This window comes from Planococcus citri, chromosome 3, assembly GCF_950023065.1.
Source record: "Planococcus citri chromosome 3, ihPlaCitr1.1, whole genome shotgun sequence".
Taxonomy (NCBI): Eukaryota; Metazoa; Arthropoda; class Insecta; order Hemiptera; family Pseudococcidae; genus Planococcus; species Planococcus citri.
This window is the reverse complement of record NC_088679.1, coordinates 69060955-69085586: the sequence shown is the minus strand read 5'-3', so window position 1 is coordinate 69085586 and position 24632 is coordinate 69060955. Positions and strand designations below refer to the sequence as shown.

Below are 24632 nucleotides of genomic sequence, written 5' to 3'. Positions count from 1 at the left end.
TACAAATATTCGTAAGAAATGTATGATTTAGGCCACTTTGGAATAATCAGCTTTTTTTTCGAACCGGCAAAACAGCGCTCCTGAGCGAAAAAAGTAATGCCAGGGGTTGGGACAAGGTGGTAAAGGTGTTAACCGACCTGTATTACCAGATGGCGCTGCTAACTCAAAAATGATAAAAATGGACTTAGGCCGACTTGGAACTGGGCCCTTCATTATGTAAAATTCATAAATTCCTGAACTATGTACTATGTTCGTTGATTCTTCTGGCAATATTACTGATGAATATGCCACCGAAAAGAACAATTTTCCTTGTAATTTTCCTTCATCAATTTTGGTACTTGGTAGGTATACATATTGTATTTCATATTCTTCAAGCAGTCTGGAGAAATAAGTTATTTGGAATGCTGATTATGGTGTAAGCACTAACGACAAACAAACTGTTTTTATGTATGTACTTTAATGAATAATTATGTTGTATGCTAAAAATGAAGAAATGCTATATGAAAAACTCTCATTGTTTCTAAAAAGCAAACTTTCCGAGAAGTGCTCCAAAGCCACCGAGTACTTTAATAAATTATTTTCAAAGACGAGAAGAATGGTCTCCGTGCTACAGAAAAGAGCTTATTACCAGAGGACAAAATACAAATAACATTTGCGAAGCTGCAGAGCTGTACAGAGAAAAATGTATCACACTTCCTACTATTTAATGAGATTTTGGGTGCACTCCGAAAATTCAGCGATTTTTATGCACTATAAGTTTAACAATTTTTTTCTTTAAATTATACTAATTTTTGCAATACCTACACTTCGAGAAAACTTACTATATTTTATAGAAAAAAATCAAAATAACTATAATTTATAGTAGAAATCGTCAAATGATCAGAGTTCATCCAAAATCTCATGATTTTTAGTACAAATCCTGATGAAAATTTCTCTCAAAGAGCTATGAGAGTAATTGAAGACAGTGTTCTTGTCAGAACAAAAGCTTATACACCTGCACAGTTATTGGACTTCGTTACTCAAAAATATGACGAATATTATGCGGATAAACTAACTAATATTGCCGATGGAAGGCCTCCAAATTATTTGAAATATTCATCTTCTGCATTTGATCATTCTAAAGTATAAACTTTGTGTATTACTGAAAGAAAATGTGATACATTCGTTCTCGTTGTATCAAATAAGAAAAAAAGGTAAAACTATTACCGTAAAATGCTAACTTGGCTGTTTGTACTTGCCCTACAGTTTCTGACAATGGCAGATTATGCACCTAAACATCAGCGGTTTGTAACTATAGTGAATTTAATATAATATTTTCAACTCGGCTACCTACTACTGAAAATGAAAGAAAAGCCTGGATGTTTGTTGCGATTGGAGAAACCAATTTCCCTCTTAGTTGGTTTAAACCTTCACTTCCTCTGGCCAGTGATAATTCAAATTTTGAAGAAAATGATTCCAAAAACGCTAAAATCACTGAACTTGGTCTTGTAAACAATCCAGTTTCAACAATAAATGAAAATCTGAATGTGATGAAGACGGTGCAACCTCCACAGAGGAGGAAATCGCCCTCAGTCTAATTAAATTGCTGACTGAACTAAAACGCAGCTCATGTGCAGGTAGGATAAAAACCATGCAGGATAATACGGTCAGCAAGCCTCAAGGCAGACCTTGTTCATCGCTTCGACTATAATATATACATGGACTGCTATCCCATACCAGGATCACAAAGAATAGTGAAGCCAAAGCAATGGAGGTACTAAATTGGGACAAGGCGTTTGCGCATGCGCCAACTTCATTATCAAGGAGGTTGTGATGTGAAATTTTGATTTTGAATAATTTCTCTGTTAAATGTAAATTATTCATTATTTGTATTTGAATTGTTGTAAGTTGATATGAAAACGCGTGTGCTTTGTGGAGAAAAAGCTGATGGAAATGTGTCTTTGCACCAGTAAGTATAACAATGTCAATGTAAACCTATGGTCAAATACATGAATCATAGGAACATTATCTAAAAGAAGAATATTGTAAAGATTTTAAACTTTGACATGCTCCTAAAACAGGCGACCTCTAACTAGACACCAAATTATCTGAACACGCCATGAATGGTGTTCTAACTTAATATGGAAAATGACGAAAAACATATCATTTTATTTGTGTCAATCGCCTTTAAGGAACACCAGAAAAATTTCACTTTTTTTGACCGTGAAACCATGTGTCTGGTAAAATGCGTCCAGAAATTGCAAATTTGGCTTCATGGTCGCAGAGTTCATGTGAGGTCAAATTTATTACCCATTATCAATCGTTTTCGCAAAATTGCGTTCTAATTTAGATCATGCCGTCAAAATGTAAGAAGGAAGAGGAGGTGGTGGTCATTGACCAAGATGATCCATGTGCACTTTGTGCGGCCATTAACAGGCAGCCTATCAGACCACAGGCAGAACAACAGCTCCAACAAAACAATGAACCACCTCACAATGAGTGATCCAAACACCTCATCTTGTGAACAAGATTTGACAACCCACCATCTCCACAAAGTTGGCTTCAAATGCGTTACCTCTTGTAATGATATTTCAAACTATAGAAGAAATCCAAGTCAGCATGGTGAAGATGACCTGTTAAAAAGTAAGGATGACGACCTTCATACCCATTCCCAAGTAGCATCTACGTTTATGAATATGTACTTCTCAGTATTGGATTGCTACTGCCACAGCAAGGTGTAAGTAATGTTTTGATAGGTGATCTCAGCGAGCAATAGATACACATTAATGTATCAAAATGAAAATGAAACAACTCTGTAAATATATGTAGTATGTACATGTGAAATCATCACTTAATTTTAAAATCGTGAGTTTTTAATGTAAGTGCCTATGTTTTACTGTAGGTTGAAAAATAAAAATACGAGTAAATGTTGCTGGATTTATGAAAATTCAAACCCAAATGCATGCTGTCTATTTCAATTAAGATTCAGAATAAATAAGTACCATAAATATTAACATGAATTCTTGGTTCGTGATACACTGATAATATAATGTGTGAAGAGTGGGCCACATTTTGCGAAATTGATTCAGGTGATTTGCCCTCTATACTGCGGTCTTGTGTTCCAAAAATTTTACCAGTGATTTAATTATACCTACAGAAAGCGAAAAGAACTCTTATTTAAAGACAGGAGCTAAACTGTCAATTTATAACGTTCACAATACTGTTGTTTCATTTGTAGAGTAAATAGTGAACGGTTCATCGTTCATGAACGCTTCGTTTTTGGAGGCAACTCTTACAAATCCTGCCATCAAGCTACAGGATTTATCGATACAGAGGGTATGCTGGTCCGCCATTTTCTTCCTAAAGCGAATTTTCTATAAGTCAAAAACTGTAACATTACCAAAAATTTTACAAGAGTTCTTTTTTTGTAGAGAATAAAAAACTATGGTCAACCGTGCTAAAATCTTGAAATTTCATGCAATAAAATCTGAGTAAATCTAAAAAAAAATTGAAAAATTGAAAAAATTTCATAACTTTTTTCATTTTTTCAAAATCTCAGGTTCTACTGCATGAAATTTTAAGATTTTCGCTTAGGTGGTCATATTTTTTATTCTCTACAAAAAAGAAGTCTTGTAAAATTTTTGTAAATGTCATACCTAGTTTTCGACTTGTAGAAAATTCGCTATTTAGGAAGAATTCACATGCTAATCCTTTCCAGATATCTTTACTTACGTTTATACGCAGCAACTCCAAAACTTCAACTAACTTTGAATTCAAAAACACACTTATCTATCTACTTGTTGAACCCCCATGTGCTTATTTACACCAGTAATTTTTACCTTTGATATCTAATTCGTAAATCTACATAACAAAGCAACCATAAAACATCATTCTCTTTGATACGTTCGCAACGTGTACGTGTAGCTCAGTCTAAAATCACATTCTTTCAATTTATTCTCTTTTTCTAGTTATTTTACAAGTTATCTGCAACGTGGTTGGAATATTCGCAAAATTCCGCGGTAAAACTACACGCAATTCGACTTTATTAAATTTTTTATCAATTTTACACGCTCCGTTTGTTTCATTCTCATATCTCTTTTGCGAGCTACACTATTTTGTACGTAGATACGAATTGTAATATCAATATTATACGAGTACGATGGTAGTGGTTTTACTTTCGTGTATCTCGTCGTAATATTATATCTATGTACAACAAACAGATGTATAGATATCTATGATTCAAGTAGAGATACAAGTAGGTAGTATAAGGGTACATATGTTGAACGATAACGAAATTAAATATACCTACGTAGTTACATATATACAACAACGTTCAACAAACCAATAAACGGAAATTGCCAAAAGAGGATTGATTTTATTAGTATCTGAGCCAAATTACCACGTATAATATTAACTTATAGAGGAACGATATCGTTTGGAATATTCTAATATTACAATATATGTACATTGTATCGATGAAGAGCATAAATCGTCGAAAAAACAGCAACAGATTTGAATGGGTAAAGACTGAAGAGAGCAGAAGCGTACCTAAAGCATTTCCATCTAGCGGAATAATCCAAAAAGGAGGAGAGGGAAGGTAAGTATATCTTCCGAATCCCGCGATAATTGAACAGCCACGATTATTTCCACGGCAAATAATACTTACCTACCCAGTAATCGAACCGAAATTCATATATTTTTAAATAATTAAGTTAATATCGCATTTAAGTAGGTAGCCTAAATCTTCCAGATGACTATATCGAATAAATAATCGTAAGTATACGAAACCCCCCAAACGAGGATAAAAATAGCATCGTAGCCGAGCTTGAAAATGAATTACGACCAGCTATTTGGTGTAAAGACTCTGAAATTTAACGTTTAAAGCTCGAAGGTGGAAAACATACACATTAGCTCGAGATTTATGTTATGAATTACAACCGCGCAATGAAAAGTAAAATTAATTTAGTTAAAAGTACCCACCTATTCGACCAGCGAGTTAACCAGCCTACGAGATGGGTTTTTTCCCAAACCTTGTTTTCAGTTCAGGATTAACTATACCTACTGACGTGTAGTCTACGAGAGTATGCTGCAAACATAACGTCTATATAGTAAATTGGTGCAGTACAAGGCCCATAACACTCGGATATTCCATCATTTATACCTTTAAACCTCATTATTTTAGTTTACTGACAGGTTGTAAATCATCAACACTGTTGTAACTTCTGTACTCTGTACTGTTGTAATGCTACGTGTATTAGGTAGTTAGGTTAGGGCAGGTAGGTAGGTAGGTAGCTGTATCCAATGGGAATATATAATATTTATTCTACAATTCACGTCGTCAGTTTTGTAAGTTGCGTGAAAACATTGTGCGGAGTTTCCCTCGACATGGTTCATGAAGACAGAAAAGCCAACGAAAGAATTCTCGATTAGGAATCCTATTAGCAACAATCTATTATAGGTATAATCGTTATTTTAATTGATCAACTCACACGCTGGGAATACAAACGTAAGCTTTGTTCACAGCTAGAGAGTTTGTAGAGAGTGAAAGCTGCGAACATGAAATTTTAGAAACACCATGAACTATAAATCCATGGTACAAATGACATGAAGTGGTCCAAAAATCAAAATTGGCTTGTGTTTTGAGATTGAAAAAATCCAGTTGGCGTTTTGTAGATATGGGTCTAACAGAGTGGTTCTTATTTATACACGGAAAAAAATTTTAATAAAAATTACTGGTCAAATAATAATAAATGTCAGCCAAAAAATACATTTTACGTAGAATCAGGTAAAATTTATTTCTCTCACAGTAGAATTTACTAATCTCATAGTAAAAATCACTCAACGTGTGGTTCAATTCGTGATGAAAGTAAAAATTACTTTTCTGTATGGTATTTTTTTTCACAAAATTCAATGTAATTTTTACTATTTACGGATGGTAAATTTTTACTATTCTGTTCAAATAAAAATTACACAGTTGTAGAGGTAATTTTTACTACTCTGTCCGAGTAAAAATTACACAGTTTTAAAGGTAATTTTTACTATTATATCCGAGTAAAAATTACCTACGCACTTGTTGAGGTAATTTTTACTGTTACTTCTAAGTAAATTTTCAAAAATATGGAATATTTAACCTGCGAAAAATATCTACGAGTTTGAACTTGTCACCTCACCTCTGATTTGCGATTCAACGTGAAAATATTGAACTTATGGTACCTAGAATTAAATTTTAAAGCTGGTGACGTTGATTATATTGCCTTCTGGAGCAACTCCAGTGAGCTGGCGGAAAGAAAACTTCTGCTGGAGGCTCCAGATTCACTCGAAAATGGTCGCAATCGATTCGAGTGTTTGATTTTAGTATACCTAATATAGGCTACTTATAAACCAAATTTCAGATTTTTATATACCATTTTCCTTACATTTTACAATCTTAGTTGGTGTAATACCATTTATCTATTTTAATAAAACTATCCCAAGACAACTATTAATTTTCAATTTCCTTCAATGTAGAATTTATTTGTCTCCCCTCCTCCTCATCAAAAAGGAAATTTATTAGATTTTCGATTTTCGAATTCATAATAAAATTGAAATAACACACGTACTTTGCTAATTCGTGGAAGTTTTGATTTCATTTACTCGTACCTACACCTCCTTGACAAATTAATTGAAAATTTAAAGCATCGCAATGCGATGACAAACAAATATATTCTTTTAATGCCCTAACTCTCGATCGGTTCTCATAGCCGAGTAGGTAGGGCTGGTAGTTAGGAATTGTAGGGACCCAGGTTCGAATCCCCATTAGGTAGGTAGGTGACGGATTTTTCGTAGGAAGTGAAGAGCTGGAAAAATACTTCGGAGCGAGCACATGACGATAGTGCAGAAAAAAATGAAATTTGAACCCTCCTACCACCTCATTTTAATTTTTGAAAATTGAATTTGGAAATTTGATATCATTTGCCGAATGAATTTTCATTTTATTTATTGGAATACTTTTTACTATAGCCAAATAGTAAAAATTACCCTGACATGAGTAATTTTTACTTTTTATGAAGTAAAAATTACCTCAAGATGAGTAATTTTTACTTTATCAACTAACTATTTTTATACAATTGGATCATGTCATTTTTACTATTGCCATAGTAAAATTTATTAAAATGGGATAATTTTTACTATACAATTACAGTAAAAATTATTGTAATTGAACAGTGAGAAATACTGAGTTTTGAAACAAATTTTATCATATTTTTGAATGGGATCCGGTTACTATGCTGAAATAGTAAAAATTACCCATACTTTTTTTTTTCCGTGTAGATACTTGATGGAAATTTTTTTATCAATTTTTTTCTCCTCAAGTGGTTCTATTTGATAAAAAAAAAAAAATGAATGCAATAAAATATCAACCCTCTAAGAGAAAAAAGCGTTGCCAGATAGCCCCCAATTTAAAAAAAAAATGGAAAATGGAAAATGAAGCAAAATTAATGAATTTTTGATTTTTTTCATTCTGCTTCCTCCCAATATTCTCCATTTGAACCAAAACAGCACCAAATGGAAGAGTCCAATAATCCAATATGTTTCTTATAAAAATAAAATATCCAAGATTTACCCTTGTCCGTCAGCTAGGTGCCTCTCAGGGTTCCAACTTGGGTCCCTTTTTTTTTCTTTTGTTTGTAAATGACCTATCATCTGCGATAGATAATTCAGAAATACAGCTCTTTGCTGATGATGTAAAGATATAATGAATAGGAAAATTCAAGATATAATATGAAGGATTGTCAAGGTCTTCAAGCAGATGGACAGTTACCAGTAATTTAAGTAACCATGTAGTTCAAATTTTAGCATAAATATTAAATAATCGTAACTACATGAAAGCATAAAATGTTTTGCAATGCTTAATGCTTTATATCGAAATAGCAAATTTGAACCCCCTGCCAGTTTTCATTGTTTTCTTACATGGTAGGGGATGAAAAATGTTGAGGGAAATTTTGCTTCAAAAGGGAGGAATATTGGGATAAAGTATGAATGAAAATGATCAAAAATTTAAAAAAATTGCATCATTTTCTATTTTTTAATTTTTTGGAAAATTAGGAACAACCTAGCACCATTTTTTTTTTTTTTACTGTGAGCAAAAACGAAATTTGAGAATTATTTCAAGAGACCAAAAAAATTCAAAGTTAACGAAAAACGATTTTCAAAGTACCTCCCCCTCCTCCTCTCCCACCAACTGGATACAAATGAACTACCTATTGTAGAATTATTCAAAAGTGACCTTATTGCCACCTATCAAAATGGATTAACTTTTTTCGAGAAAGTCAAACGCTTTGAAGAAAACGTGTTTTGAGCCCTTTTTTGAAAAATTCTGAGCGCGAAATTGAGTCATGATTTCCGGAGTTTTTGAAAAAATGACATGTAATTAACTGAAATGGGTTAAAATTTCACGAGGGATTCGAATATTTCGACAAAAATGTTTTCGAGCAATTTCGAAGAATTTCAGCAGAAATTAAGTCTTATTTTTCGAGTAAAAGAAACTTTTGATTTAATTACCAATATTTTAATCCATTTTGATAGTTTGGATGATGCATTATGGGTTGTTCGCAAACAAAATTCAAATATTTCGACGAAAATAGTTTTTCAGCATTTTTAGATGATTTTTTTCCCTAAAATTGGGTCATGACTTCGAGGATTTTTGAAAAAGGAGTCATGTCACGCGATCTATCAAAATAAGTTGGTGAAATTTCGTAAGAAAATCAATAAATTCTATCAAAACTTTTTTCGAGCTCAAAAAAACTGATCAAGTTTTGAGTTGAAAATTCTTTAACCTACTCAAACTTTGAGCTTAAAATTCTTCAAAAAAGTTTCAATTTTAATTTTGATTTAATCCATTTTGATAGGTGGTCGCATGACACCTTTTTCAGAAATGCCAACCATGAACCAATTTGGGCTCAGAGTTCTTTAAAAATGTTCAAAAAACATTTTCGTCGACATTATTTGGATTCTTCGTAAAATGCCAACTCATTTCGATAGGTCGCAAAGCACCTATTTCGAAAATCTCGGAAATCATAACCAAATTTTGGGCCAACATGACACCTAGTATCAAAACCTCAGAAAATACAGCTATGTACCTACCTAGCTACCTATCTCAAAAGGAACCATTGTGTATTAATTGAGTTTCTCGATCATCATGAAAATCGTTATTTTAATCGACCAATTCACGTGAAAAACTGTACCTAAGTAAATATTCGGCTTTGCTCTCCCCACCTTCCATCATTTTCTCACGCAAATTACACTGAAAATTTGATTTTTTTAAAATAAGGTTTCTATTTAGGAAGAAATGCAATTCTTGAAAGGCTTCAATAGGATAGAGTAAATTTCGACTTTTTCGAAGAACTAATTAGAAGTGGCAAAATGATGACTTAATAGCCTTCTGAATTAGGAATTCCAAATTTTTGAGTCATTTTTTCAAAAACTCGAGAAAAATGTCCCGGACAATTCATCTTGATTTTCCTAGAAGTCACATTCGATGATTTAGAGACCAAAAAAATTCCCAAGAGTCCGTTACATTTCATTTTTTCCATCTCAATACATAATTTCAAAATATCAAATTTTTTCTCAAAATGCCTGAGTACCTTTTCTAAGGATGAATACAAAAAAATAAAAAATAATCAAAAAATGTATCTACATCTTGACTGAACCCTAACCCAAGGCCCAAGGGACAAGATGAAAACCAATGATCTTATGCGTTCTCATTGGTTATTTTTGTATAGAAAGTATAAGTTACGCTACATCGATATTTTTGTTTTAAAATGAAAAAAAAAGTTGGCAAAAAAAACGATCAACTTACCTATCAGTCTACGTATTCCTGTTAAAAAAATGCGAGATGCTGCTGATTTCCACGTCAAGACTGCGGGCTGGATTCTTTGATTACATCTCTACAACGCACGTACAATATACAATTTCAAAGCCAGACCACGAAATATTCAATGCACCACCACTCGAATTGACTAAAACTGAAACAATCGAAGAAAAATGTACGAAGTGATTTAATTAAATTAGGTAAACAATTTTAATAATTTAAATAGGCACAGCTATTCCCTGATTGCAAGATAATTTTTGCATTATGCATTCCAAGTGATCAACCTAAAGCCATTGTACATAGTTGGAAATATTATTTTTAGTAAAAAAAATCACTTTTACCCATTATTGTGCTGATTGCAAAACAAAGATTTTGCCTTTGTTTTTTGGTGTTTGGTTTTTATGTACTCGGTACCCGTTGGTTAATTGATGGCCGACTTCATACAAGTTTCAGCTGTAATTTTTCCAAAATGCTTGAAAAAAAGAAACATTTGATTTACTGACCAAAATTTTAACCCATTTTGATAGTTTGGATGACGCATTATCGAAAATTTTAAAAATCATGACCCAATTTTCAGCTAAAATTTATTTCAAATCGCTCAAAAAATATTTTCACGCAATATTTGAATTTTTCGGGAAATATAAATTACCCATTTGATAGGTCACGTGACACTTTTTCAAAAAGATCAAAAATCATGATTCAACTCGCAAAATTGGGTCGTGATTTCCAGGATCTTTGAAAAAGTACCATGCAACAAACTTATCAGAATGGGTTGAAATTTCGCAACAAAATTCAAATATTTTGACGAAAATATTTTTCGAGCATTTTTGACCATTTTCGTCCATGAAATTGAAACACGATTTTGAGGATTTCTGAAAAAGGAGCCAATGTCATGGAAACTATCAAAATTTGTTAGTAACATTTCGGAAGAAAATCAGAAATTCGATCACAACTTTTTTCGAACACTTTTAAAGAATTTTGAATAGGTACAAAATTGGATCACGATTTTCGGTGGTTTCGAAAACACAAGTCCCTTGGCACTTTTTCACAATTACCAAAAAAACTGACCAAACTTCGAGTTGGAAATGATTCTTCAACCTATAATCAAATCTTGTGCTTAAAATTCGTCAAAAAATTTCGATTTTAATGTTGATTTTCTGTCAAATTTTAACCCATTTTAACAGGTTTTGTACGACACTTTTTTCAGAATGCCGAGAACCATGAACCAATTTTGGGCTAGGATTTCTTTAAAATCATAAATCAAATTCTGAGCTAAAATATGTCCAAAGTAAATAAAGTTCTTCAAAAATGCATTGAGAATCGTTATTTTAATTGATCAATTCACGTGGAAAACTCTACCTAAGTAAAAGTTTGACTTTGCTCTCTACACCATTCCGCTAGTTTCAGAGCTACCTAAGACTTATGAGGTTTTTTTCATTCAGGTAAAAAAGACACCTGAAAACTCGAAATTCAATTTTCATTGTAATTTTGAATTTTTTTATTGGGGTTTCTACGTATTTTGGGAGAACCGCAATCCTTGAAAGGCTTCAATAGAATGGAGTAAATTTCTATTTTTGTGAAAGAACTAATTAGAAGTGGCAAAAGTATTTAATTTACATATGATAAATGACCTTTAAATGAGATGGTTAAAAAAATCCATCTCTTTAAACTTGGAATTTCAAACTTTTGAGCCATTTTCAAAAACTCGAGGGAAAATGTTCCGAATGATTTAGAGACCGAAAAAAATGTCCATAGAGTACGTTACATTTTATTTTTTTCATCTCGGTAATTTCAAGATATCAATTTTTTTTTCTCGAAATGCCTACTTAATCGCAAAATTTCCACCATTTGTGAACCCCTGCTTAGTAAAAACATAACATACTTAGTGGTACATAAATAGTAAAAATTCGCCAGCAAAGAAAAAATTCAATCTTTCTGGAATTTTTGAAATGAAAAAAATATTTGTATTGTTTTTGGATTTTGAAACACGACTCTGAAGAAAAGAATCTCACATTTTTGAAAAAGATTCAAAATTTTGAAACTTTAAGCTGATTTTAGGAGAGTTTAAATATACCTAAATCTACATATAGGACTCAGCATAAGGTCATTATCAGGCACTTCTTTTACCTCTGATAAATTTAATACAAGAAGAATTAAAATTCACCTCAACCTGTAGAAGTGTAGAACTGTAATACGTAAATAAACTATGATTTCTAGAGAGCGAGCCAGTAGCACAATGCAGGTTTAAATTTTGGTTTAGCTGAACTTCTTGAACCAGGTTCAACTTCTGTAGCGTTGCACAACATTGGTTCAGGTTTAGATTAACTAATCCTTCGATTAACGCGTCATTCAACCAAATTTTGTCGCAATTATTGTTGGTTATGTCCGTGATATCACTAATACTCGTATCAATGTTTTGGAGTGATTTTTGATTACATTTTTTAATGATTAGAAATATCTTACAATAGGGATTTGACAAGACAACTGTCGCGCTCTAGGAAATTGTAGTAAAAAACACCGGAACTAACGAAAGGTCCCGTTGTTATCAGCAATTTTCAATAATTTTCCTTCAATTTTCACAACATTACATTCCAATGTTTATACTGGGACCTTTCATCAGCCAATCATAAACAAGGCGACACTAGCGCGGCGCACCTCTGTCAAGTTCCTATTGGAAACAAAGTTCTAATTTTTGAATAAATTAAAAAAAATAAATATTCTTGAACAAATAGTTGACTAGATTTAATTTTTTTGCTGCAGGAAATTGATTTGTTTGAGGTAAAATGTCCAATTTTGAACAATGGTCATCGAATTTTTCAGTATGGTGCGATGGTGATGTGATTCAAAATTTTACACTCAACAATATTATTGATTTTTGTCATTCAATGTAAGTACATAATTACACTTCGTCTTTGCTGAAATTTGGTATTATTTGAAGTTATCGGTTTCCATTTGCAAAATAACCAGTAATCACACAACTTGAAACAACCAATGAACACACACCAATTTGTTAATCCTAGGTTAACCTCCGAAAATTGTTGAGTTGAGTAAAACCTGGTTTAAACTGTAAAAACAGTTTGATCGTCCATTGTGCTACACTGCATTTTAGTTAAGGAGCGTACACATGATCCAATAGGGACATGGCAAAAGATGGCTGTGAGCCTGTCACTGCATTGTTATCAATTTGGAGGTAACTTGTCGCCAATGATATTTAAGCGTTCACATGACGTCAGCTTCATTCAGCCAATCAAACTTTTGCTTTTGGTTTCTTACCTCCAAATTGATAAGGGAGCCAGGGCGCGGCCATCTTTGCCATGTCCCTATATATTTGAGAAACCAGGTTTGTCAAATTGACATCGTTGATAAAATTTATCAACATATAATCAACATATATTTGGTTGCATGGAAAGTCAAATATACTTATTAGATCATGTAAACGCTCTGATAATCTAAGTTTTTTTTCCAAATTTTCAACGTTTTGTTGATCGATGACACCAATTCTGAAAATAGAAATTATTTATATTTTCAGAATTATTTTAAGAGTTGTGTCTATGGTGTCTCCGATCAACAAAACGTTAAAAATTTGAGAAAGACATCATCAGAGCGTCCACACAACCGAATATGTTTGATCAAATTCAATTTGATTTGACAAATCGAGTTTGTCAAATATATTGGATCATGTGTACGCTTCTTTAAGCCTGGTACACATGATCCAATACATTTGACAAAACAGGCTTGTCAAATTGGATGAAATTTATCACATATATTTGGTTACATGGAAAGTCAAATATATTAGATCATGTAAACGCTCTGATAATCTAAGTTTTTTTTTTTCAAATTTTCAACATTTTGTTGAGCGATGACACCAATTCTGAAAATAAAAATTATTTATATTTTCAGAATTATTTTCAGAATACAACCGAATATGTTTGATTAAATTCAATTTGATTTGACAAATTGAGTTTGTCAAATATATTGGATCATGTGTACGCTCCTTTAAACCAGAGTTAACCTACAACTCTGGTTTAAACCTGCATTGTGCTACTGGCCCTCAATGATTAGAAACAATTGGAAACAAAGTTCTAATTTTTGAATAAATTTAAAAAAATAAATAATCTTGAACGATTAGTTGACTAGATTTAATTTTTTTGCTGCAGGAAATTAATTTGTTTGAGGTAAAATGTCCAATTTTGAACAATGGTCATCAAATTTTTCATTATGGTGGTGATGTGATTCGAAATTTTACACTCAACAACATTCTTGTTTTTTGTTATTCGATGTAAGTACATAATTACACTTCGTCTTTGTTGAAATTTGGTATTATTTGAAGTTATCGGTTTCCATTTGCAAAATAATCAGTAATCACACAACTTGAAACAACCAATGAACACGCACAGATTTGTTAATCCTAGGTTAACCTCCGAAAATTGTCGAGTTAAGTAAAACCTGGTTTAAACTGTAAAAACAGTTTGATCGTCCATTGTGCTACACTGCATTTTAGTTAAACCAGAAACCTGCATTGTGCTACTGGCCCAAGTGTAAGCCTGATGGGGTTAATTTTTTTTAATTTTTTTTTTATTGATCTTCACGAGCTTTTAGTCACACCGCCACAACGTATTTGGGATCTAAAAGCTTTGAGAAAAGTAAGTAACCTCTAATTTTTTCCTACCTCGTAAAACTCCTACCTCTGTCATTTTAAAATAGCTAAAAAGTCGTACCCAAAGTGGCGACAGTATTCGGGAACGACAGTGAAATTCTGTCATCTCAAGGTTTATACAGGTGCACGACGAGCAAAGAGTGTTGTTAGCAGAGACATACTAAATGATTAATGGAAACGCGACACGAACTTGATAAATGTGTTAAATTCAGTCCAGATTGCGGAGGCATAAAGAAACAATGAATTTCACAAACTCGTCACACATAGCTCGCAGTCGCAATCGTACCTACTACATTCAAAATATACCTACTCGCAGTCGTACAATATTAGCCTACACAAAACGCTACCGTGTCACGTCGTCGTCGTCACATTTTTTCTAAATGTATGTATAAAAAAAAAAAAAAGAAGAAATAGATACATTCGCTATCTATAGAGACTTTTGATTAAAAAGACATATTTTTTCTTTCCTCTCGTCATCGTCTGAAATTGAAACCGAAGCGAGAATATCGTTCAGCGAATTATTACGCGATCAACGAATAAAACGAACTTTCATTTTATACGCTGCTTGTGCTTATTCTTCCTTCATTTCCTTATCAGAGCTTGAGCAGGAGATGCAAGGAGGAGTGGGAGGTATTCTTACAGTTTACGCGATTATCATTCGAGTAGGATTGCTGCATTCTTGATACCTACGTGAAAATTACTTCGATTCGAATTGTATCGAAGTTTTCCTCCGACGAATTTAGATGTTTTCTAGCGATAAAACTTGCAAGAACTCGTTAAATTCGCGAGTCTTTTTCTTCTCTTCTTTTTTTCAATTAGAAAATTCTTGCAGTATTTTTTCGTATTTGCCATCTTCTTTTTTTTTCGCTCTTCGAGTCATAATAAGAGTACATATAATTTTCTTTATTTTAAAACATTTCGTTGTAAAAATGCATTTGGGCTCGATTTTCAAAATTTCAAAAACTCTGATGAGTACGTGTTTTACTACGTATTTATGAAAATTTGGGTTTTCGAGGTCTCTGATTTTGATTTTTATCGCTTTATTTCACCCTTGGAGTCTGAATTGATTAAAATCAGCGATCTCAAAAACTCATTTTTCTAGTCCCTGTCATAATTTTTGAAATTTTGAAGAATAAGTTACCCCGGACACGGTTGAATTACTGTTTGGGGCAAAATCAAGCGAAAAATTGTACGTATATAGATACCTAATCCAAGACCTCAAAAACTGATTTTCGGTTTTCGAACCAATGTCAAAATTTTTGACACATCAACGTTGCATTAGGCACAGCAATCAAGTTTTGCTGAAGTCAGGGTCTACTGATTACAAGAGAGATTTCCCTTACCTTTCCCTAATTTCACCAACGACGAGTGAAGATGCATATTTTGCAAATTTTCAGTCTCATTAAAATGTACGAATCTTAATAAAAATATGCAGGTGTTCATAAGGTTCCCTGTTTTCAAAAATGTACACATCTGCGTACAAAATTATCATCACATTCATCACGAAGATTACATAATCGCTGGGAATCAGTAAGAACAGTTTTAATAAGACGGGAATATTTCATTCATACACGTATCCGATAAATTTCAAAAGGGTGTGGCAAGATTGAATTTTTATTTATGTTATTTTAACTTTAATAAAACAGTAACACTTTGAATCGCAACTGGTGTACATACCTACCTACCTTGTTCCATTCATAAATTTTTTCAAATTTATTGAAATTTATAAGGTTCTAGCAAGAAAGTGGCGCGATGCACAATAATCTCGATTCTCGAATAAAGCAAGGAAAATTTGAAATGTTTTCATCAACATTTCTCCACCTCCTTCTCCCATTATAACTTAAACGTTTCAAAATTTCGAATCAAACATGGTTTCGAAGAACAGACAACAGTACTACCCTCTTCCCTGAAATTCATAAATTCATTTGCACTTTGTTTTTTATGTGAAGAGAGGAGTAATTTACCTACATGAAAAATTTTATTTTTCAATTTTTCATTTTTGAAGAAGACTGATGATATTAATGTTTACTATCTAGCGAGATATACATTTTTTTTTAAGAAGGAGGGAGAGGTGTGGGTAGATGAAAAATTCACTGGCATTACATTAGGGTCGTGGATCGCAAAAAATGAAAAAAATGGAGGATTTTTTCAATCAAATCTAGCGAAGATCTTCATTTTTAAATAAAAAGTCATTAAGGAAAAAATTTAGCTCCCAATGGATCGCCAAAAGAAATAATTCGATAAAATTTCGACCAAGTTTAGCAGAGATTTTCATTTTGAGTACTCAGAAAATTTCCTAGCTCCAGAGGTGTCCCTAGAGGGGAGATCTGGGCCCGGATACTTTCGAAAACGTCGTGTTTTTTCTGTTCTAGCCTCTAACCAACTGTTCGAGGAAAAAATACCTTACTCCCAAATGAAAGTATTTGAGATTTTGCATCGGTCTATAATACTGTCGTGGTAAAAATCCAATACCACTTTTAGGGTTCTACTGAGCGTTTGGAAATTTGTACTACTACGTTCCAAAATATTTCCCCAATTCCAGGAGATATAATATTTTTCAATATTCTGACATAATTGATATGAAACATTTGCGAAGAAAAAATTTTCAAAACGCGAATTTATCCAAAAATAAACGATTGGCAAATTTTCAACCACTCGGTATAGCCCTAAAAGTGGTATTGGATTTTGACGGAAATATGTAGCTCGGGTCGACGCAGATTCTCAAATACTTTCATTAAGGACTGGACCATCTTCCCCAAAACAGATTGGGTATATAGTGACAGAAGCGAAAAAACCACGATTTGCGAAAATTACTCTGAGGCCTTATGTTTCCCTTCCGGGGAAACCTTGAAAACTAAAATTGTCTGTGGGTAACTTTCAACTCAAAGTGAACTGTGAAGATCTTTGCTGAATTTGGTAGAAATCCGCTGTTTTGGTGGGGGGGGGGAGTCGATTCTCCCTAACAAAGATACTATAAGGAAAGACAATGTTAATTATTCCCTATTGATTTCTAATGCAGTAAGTTAATAAAGTACTTTCCTATAGGCAAGTGGTAGAAAACTTTTTCGCATCAGTGAAAAAAAGCGCCCAACGTTCAAAATTCTGCTCATGAACTTTATTTTTCAACGAGCGAGGTTTTTGACATAGTTTTGACTTCCAAGTTGAACGGTATAAAATTTTCAAAATTAATGACTTTTCTTCAAGAACACCGAAGGAAATTAAAGTACAATATGAACCAGCCAGTCTTCAGACCAAATCCACCCACCAAAACTGGAGGAAAGGGTTGCGGCATTGGAGAAAAAAGTTCGTCCATTGAATATAAAGTGTCAGTGTCTCGAATTGGAAAACGGTATAACCAGGACAAAATATACTTAATAAAACCGACCATACTCTATTGCGCTTCGAAATCGGAGAAGTTTTGCGTCGTTTAAAGAAATTTTTTATAAAGAAAACGCATCCAGAGAATTAACAAAAAATAAATAATAGAAAGGGAATGGTAAGATTAAATTTTTATTCGAGCTACTTATTTTCATTTTCACAAAAAACGATACAACTTCATTCGAATCACAACCAGTGTAAGTATCTAGTTTCATCCATAAATTTTTTCTTTTTCAGAATTTATTAAAATTTAAAAGGTTCTAGCGAAATTTTTTTTCTCAAAAATCACAAAAAAATTAAAACTCAATTCTGGGCTAAAAATTCTTCAAATTTGTTTAAAACACATGTTCGTGCAACCTTTGAAGTTCTTGCAAAATTTCACCCATTTTGATAAGTCACGTGACCCTTCTTCTAAAATCCAGAAAATCGCGAACCAATTATTTTGAACTCGAATGTGTTCAAAAATCCCAAAAATCATGACTCACTGTGACTTGAAAATTGTTTAGAAACGCAAAAAAAACACCATTTTTGTCGAAATATGCACCAATTTGAAATTTTTGCCAAGTTCTAATCTATTTTGATAGCTCTCACAGGCATTTTTGACTCGTAATTCCAAAACAATTAATTTTTTTACTCGAGATTAAAGGGGAAACGACCTGTCTTCGTTCTATTTTGCAAGAGTCGTTTTTCGCCAAATTTGGTTCCATGAGCTTGGAATGAATTTCTTTACTCATGAAAATGATTTTTTTTTTGTTCCTGACTTGTTGACAGCAGAGTAGCCATTTTTGTGCCAAATCTGCTTAAAAATTACAAGTAGCAAGTGCAATTGACGAGCAGAAGTTGACATACATTCAGAGTGAACAGAGGGTGTCCACTAGGGCGGGTCGAAAAAAAACGTAGGTCTCAGAATTTTCTGAAATTCACATATGTGGTTCCTTTTGAGTTGAAACCACCCCAAAAAAAATTTTAGCCCCCCGCGGCACCATGGGGCTGAGCCACGTGGCCTCAAAGTGGGACCATTTTAGCTAAAAATTCATGTTTTTCAGGTTTAAAGCTCCAAAATCGATTTTTAAAATTTACGGGTAGCATTCAATTTGTAGAGTTTGAGATGCTGAATCTCCCTGTGGAGTTCATTTTGGTTTTCGGTGGTCGCTTACGTCGGCATAAATTCGTTGAAAGTATGAAAATTATTGCTGATTTTAAGGTGTCAGGAAAACGTTTCCGCGAATTTATGCCCAAATGGTGTTTTGTAGGGGGACATATCGATGTAGTAAGTTGTATATGTAGTCGAGGGGTTAAATTTAGAATCATCAATATGCCCTCAGATCGCTGATTGGGTACAAGATTCAACTTTTGTACAACATTTTAGGATTTCATCAATTTGAAAATTTCATCAGATTGCTTCTACATATTTTTTTCATGTTTTCAAAAAAAAATTCATTTCATTTTTCAAATATTCAATTTTGAATGAGATATGTATCTTGGAAGTACACAAAGAGAATTAACAAATAATAGAAAGGGAATGGTAAGATTAAATTTTTATTCGCGAGCTACTTATTTTTATTTTCAAAAAAAACGATAGAACTTCATTCGAATCACAACCAGTGTAATAAGTACATATCTAGTTCTTTTTCAGAATTTATTGAAATTTGAAAGGTTCTAGCGAAACTTTTTTTCTCAAAAATCGAAAAAAATTAAAACCCAATTCTGGGCTACAAATTCTTCAAATTTGTTTAAAACACATGTTCGTGCAACGTTTGAAGTTCTTGCAAAATTTCACCCATTTTGATAAGTCACGTGACCCTTCTTCTAAAATCCAGAAAATCGCGAACCAATTATTTTGGACTCGAATGTGTTCAAAAATCAGAAAAATCATGACTCAATCAATTCTGACTTCAAAATTCTTCAGAAACGCAAAAAAACACCATTTTTGTCCAAATATGCACCAATTTGAAATTTTTGCCAAGTTCTAATCTATTTTGATAGCTCTCACAGACATTTTTGAATAATTCCAAAACAAATAATTTTTTACTCGAGATTAGAGGGGAAACAACCCGTCTTCGTTCTATTTTGCAAAAGCCGTTTTTCGCCAAATTTGGTTCCATGAGCTTGGAATGAATTTCTTTATCCAGTGAAAATGAATATTTTTGTTCCTGATTTGTTGACGGCAGAGTAGCCATTTTTGTGCCAAATCTGCTTAAAAATTACAAGTAGCAAGTGCAATTGACGAGCAGAAGTTGACATACATTCAGAGTGAACAGAGGGTGTCCACTGCCCAGTCACCTGTGAAAAAATGTTCAAGAGTGAGCCATTTTGAAAAGTGGAGGACATCGTACGATCTGCTTACTAGGCAGCAGCCAAAAACCGGAATAGTCGTAAGTATACCTTTCCTAACATTTTAAATCTACTCGTATACCTACAAAAATCCAACTGAATTTTTTGTTGCCTCAAATATTTCAGTCGACTGAACACGTTTTGACCGTTCTCGATTTTTATTTTCTCAATTTATTGACAATATTGCAGCACAAAACACAAACTTTTAATACTAGGTAATAATTCATGTAGGTATAACGAAAATTTAAAAAATCGAGTATAAAAGCTACATCCTGGCTCCACTTCGGAAATAAATTGCGTTGAATGTCCAAAATTTTTGTCAAAATATCGGGCAAACTTTCATTTCAATTTGACAAAAATTGAAAAAAAAATCACCTGCGAAAATTATATTCTGGCCTCCGATTCCAACTCCGAGGGCCCAAAATTCACGTAAAAATTTCAAACCTTCCATATCTCAATTTGATGAAAAATGAAAAACCCAGCTGGGACGGTAGGGGATGCGCCCACTTCGCTTTTCGAGTCAGTATAAGAGTACATAAGCATTTTTACACAGAAATGTTTTGAAATAAGGGAGATTTCAAACATTTCTGTGTAAAAATGCATTCGGGCTCGATTTTCAAAATTTAAAAAATTCTGATGAGTACCTATAGGTATATTATTATTAATGAAAATTTGGGTTTTCGAGGTCACTGATTTTGATTTTTATCGCTTTATTTTACCCTTTGGAGTCTGAATTTATTATAATCAGCGATCTCAAAAACTCGTTTTTCTAGTCCGTATCATAATTTTTGAAAACTTGAAGATTAAATTACCCCAGAAGAGGTTGAATTACTGTTTGGTGCAAAATAAAGCGAAAAATTGTAGCTAACCACGACCTCAAAAACTGATTTTCGAACCTACCGTCAAGATTTTAGACACTTTCTGCTCCAAAATTTTATTTGGAATTACGATCACGTTTTGCTGATGTCAGGATCCACTGATTACAAGAGAGATTTCTCTTTCCTTTTGGTCATAAGGCCCCCTTTTTTCAATAATGTACACGTCTGCGTACAAAATTATCATCACGAAGATTACATGATCGCTGGAAATCAGTAAGAACAGTTTTAATAAGACAAGAATATTTCATTCATACGGGTATCCGATAAATTTCAAACGGGCGTGGCAAGATTGAATTTTTATTTATGTTATTTTAACTTTAATAAAACAGTAACACTTTGAACCGCAACTGGTGTACCTTGTTCCATTCGTACATTTTTTTAAATTTATTGAAATTTATACCTAAGGTTCTAGCAAGTAAGTGGTGCGGTGCACAATAATCTCGAATAAAGCAAGGAAAATTTGAACTGTTTTCATCAACATTTCTCCACCTCCTTCTCCCATTATAACTTAAAAGTTTCAAAATTTCGAATCAAACATGGTTTCGAAGAACAGTACTACCCTCTTCCCTAAAATTCATAAATTCATTCGAACTTTTTTTTTTTTTAAAACAATGTGAAGAGAGGAGTAATTTACCTACATGAAAAATTTTATTTTTCAATTTTTCAGTTTTGAAGAAGACTGTTGATATTAATGTGAAGAAGGAGGGAGAGGTGTGGGTAGATGAAAAATTCACTGGCATTACATTAAGGTCGTGGATCGCAAAAAATGAAAAAAATGGAGGATTTTTTTAATTAAATCTAGCGAAAATCTTCATTTTAAATAAAAAGTCATTAAGGAAAAAATTTAGCTCCCAATGGAACGCCAAAAAAACAAGTCGATAAAATGTTGACCAAATTCAGCAGAGATTTTCATTTTGGGTACTCAGAAAATTTCCTAGCCCTGGAGGTGTCCCTATAAGGGAGATCTCGGCCAGGATATTTTCGAAAAAGTCGTGTTTTTTCTATTCTAGCCTCTAACCAACCTGTTCCGAGGAAAAAATACCTCACTTCTAAATGAAAGTATTTTTGAAATTTTGCATCGATCTACATAATAATACTGTTGTGGTAAAAATCCAAGACCACTTTTAGGGTTCAACCGAGCGTTTAGAAATTTGTACTACTACGTTCCAAAATATTCCCCAATTTCAGGAGAGATAATATTTTTCAATATTCTGACATAACTCGGTATAGCCCTAAAAGTGGTATTGGATTTGGACAGAAATAGCTCAGATCGTCGCAGAATCTCAAATACTTTCATTTAGGACTGGGCTACTTTCCACAAAACAGGTTGGGTAGTGACAGAAGCGAAAAAAACACGATTTACGAAAATGACTCTAAAGCTTTATATTTCCCCTTCGGGGAAACCTTGAAAACTAAAATTTTCTGTGGGTAACTTTCAACTCAAAGTGAACTGTGAAGGTCTTTGCTGAATTTGGTAGAAATCCGCTGATTTGGGGGGGGGGGGTCGATCCTCCCTAACATAGGCAGTTAGGCACTAATGCCAGCCTGCCAGCCAATGCAAACTATATTCCCATTTTTTTTTTTAATGCAGTAAGTTAATAAAGTACTTTCTCTTATAGTGGTATTTTTCAACGAGCGAAGTTTTTGACATAGTTTTGACATCCAAGTTGAACAGTAATATTTTCAAAATAAATGACTTTTCTTCAAGAACACCGAAGGAAATTAAAGTTTAATATGAAACTGGCCAGTCTTCAGACCAAATCCACCCACCAAAACTGGAGGAAAGGATTGCGGCATTGCAGAGAAAAATTGGTCGATTGAATACAAAGTGTGAGTGTCTCAAATTGGAAAAGGCTGTAATCAGGACAAAATATAATAAAACCGAACATACTCTATTGCGCTTCGAAATCGGCGAACTTTGCCGTAGTTTAAAGAAATTTTTCATAAAGGAAACGTATCAAGAGAAAATTCAATTTTTAAAAGAAAGGACCTTTAACGACGAAGCAGAATTGTTTTCAGTTTTAGACTATTTCCGCATCCCCTGCCATGAGTTTTGCTCATAAGATGAATTTGTTAAGAAATAAAAATATTTCCGGGCTGGTGAGTCAGCCAGATTAGGCCAGGGTTGGTTCTCTACGCGTAGACTATCTTTGTCTTGTAGCATAGGTCATGTTAATTTGCCTGAATTTATTTGGGTAGATTAACCTATCTACATATTGTTCAATGATTCTGGGCTTAAGTGATGAGAGTGGGGAAAAGTTGGACTTATGGACGTTAGGTAAGTCCTACCTAACGTAGTAGGTACCAATAATAATTCGAATGTTGATTAGTACGTATGTTTTGAAGTGTTACGCGATCGCGTTGTAATTAATCCTTTTTCTTTTTATGTTTCTATTTTTCTAATAATGTTTCGAGTAAGAATAAAATGAATTAGTTTCGAGTGTTAAATTTGTTTGAATGTTCGATAATGATTTCGTGTTTTAATTCGATTGAATCGGTTTTAATTATGGAAGAGTAGACCTGTGTCACGTAAGCCAGTAATGGCGGTGCTTAGGCACACGCCTAGATAATGGTGTGAATTTAGGGAAAATTCTTCTTAGATAGGGCTACTATATAGTCATGGAAATTGACTCCGTCTTAGTTTATTAAATCAAAATTGTCAAGGTAATGTCAGGTTTAGAAACTAATAATTAAATATATCAGGTATGATATTTTATTAGCTCTTAGAAATTTAGATAATCGAGTAAACGATTCAAATTTATAATGTGTCTAACATCGTAATTATTCCTATGAATAATATTTTATAATCGAATAAATACCTATCACCTAAAAGAGGTTACGATCTCACCTTATGCTTTTGAAACTTTGATAGGTATTTACCTATTTGTGTATATAGTCCCTTTTTCTAACCTTTTTCGATGATAGGAAATAAATTACTCTCTGGTTGAGACATTTTAATTATCTGGAGTATAGGCAGGTTCCTTTATGTTACTTTCCTGTAGAATTACCCACTTATCCTATTTAGTTATACCAGTCTAACTCCTTACCTACCTATTTGGACACGCCAAGCTTTCCCCAAAAAATGATTCCTTACTAAAATTATTTAATCCTATACCACAGTCTACATAGTCTACATTTGTTGTGTAATCTATGTAAACTTCATGTAAAGTAGACTTCCTGTAGACTATGTGTAATGTATGTCAACTTTGAAGTTGTGTATTCCCAAATAATCTCCCTTCTTGCTAAAAATTGTCGTTTATTTTGTAAAAATTTACCCTCACTTTTTAACTGAAGAATTGAAGAAAAAAAATCTTGTATTTTCGACAAAGATTGTGAAAAAGTATAATTTTCTCATTAATAATTGACGATATCTACTTCTGCTAAAATTGTCAGTTTTGCTTTTTTCAAGTTTTTTCCCTTCCAAAAGTTGTCAAAAATAAAGTACTCACTTTTTTTTTCAAAAATTGATGAAAATTCTAATTTTTTCAGCCAAATTGCTGAAAATTTTCATTTTTTGCAGACACATTAAAAAGCCTTTTTTTCTACAAATTCTTCAAAA

General features: G+C 33.1%; 1 protein-coding gene across 2 annotated transcripts in view; it reads right to left on the bottom strand.

Moving 5' to 3' along the window:
* The window catches only part of APP-BP1 (Nedd8-activating enzyme E1 regulatory subunit APP-BP1), a 323180-nt gene that overhangs the window by 31039 nt on the left and 267509 nt on the right, over positions 1–24632 (bottom strand). The window contains exon 11 of one of the 2 annotated variants that reach the window (XR_010557432.1): positions 9815–9980. The gene's annotated coding sequence lies outside the window, so the exon portion shown is untranslated. Of the gene's footprint in view, positions 1–9814; positions 9981–24632 lie in introns of those variants that run through there. The other variant, XM_065354219.1, reaches the window with a different exon arrangement.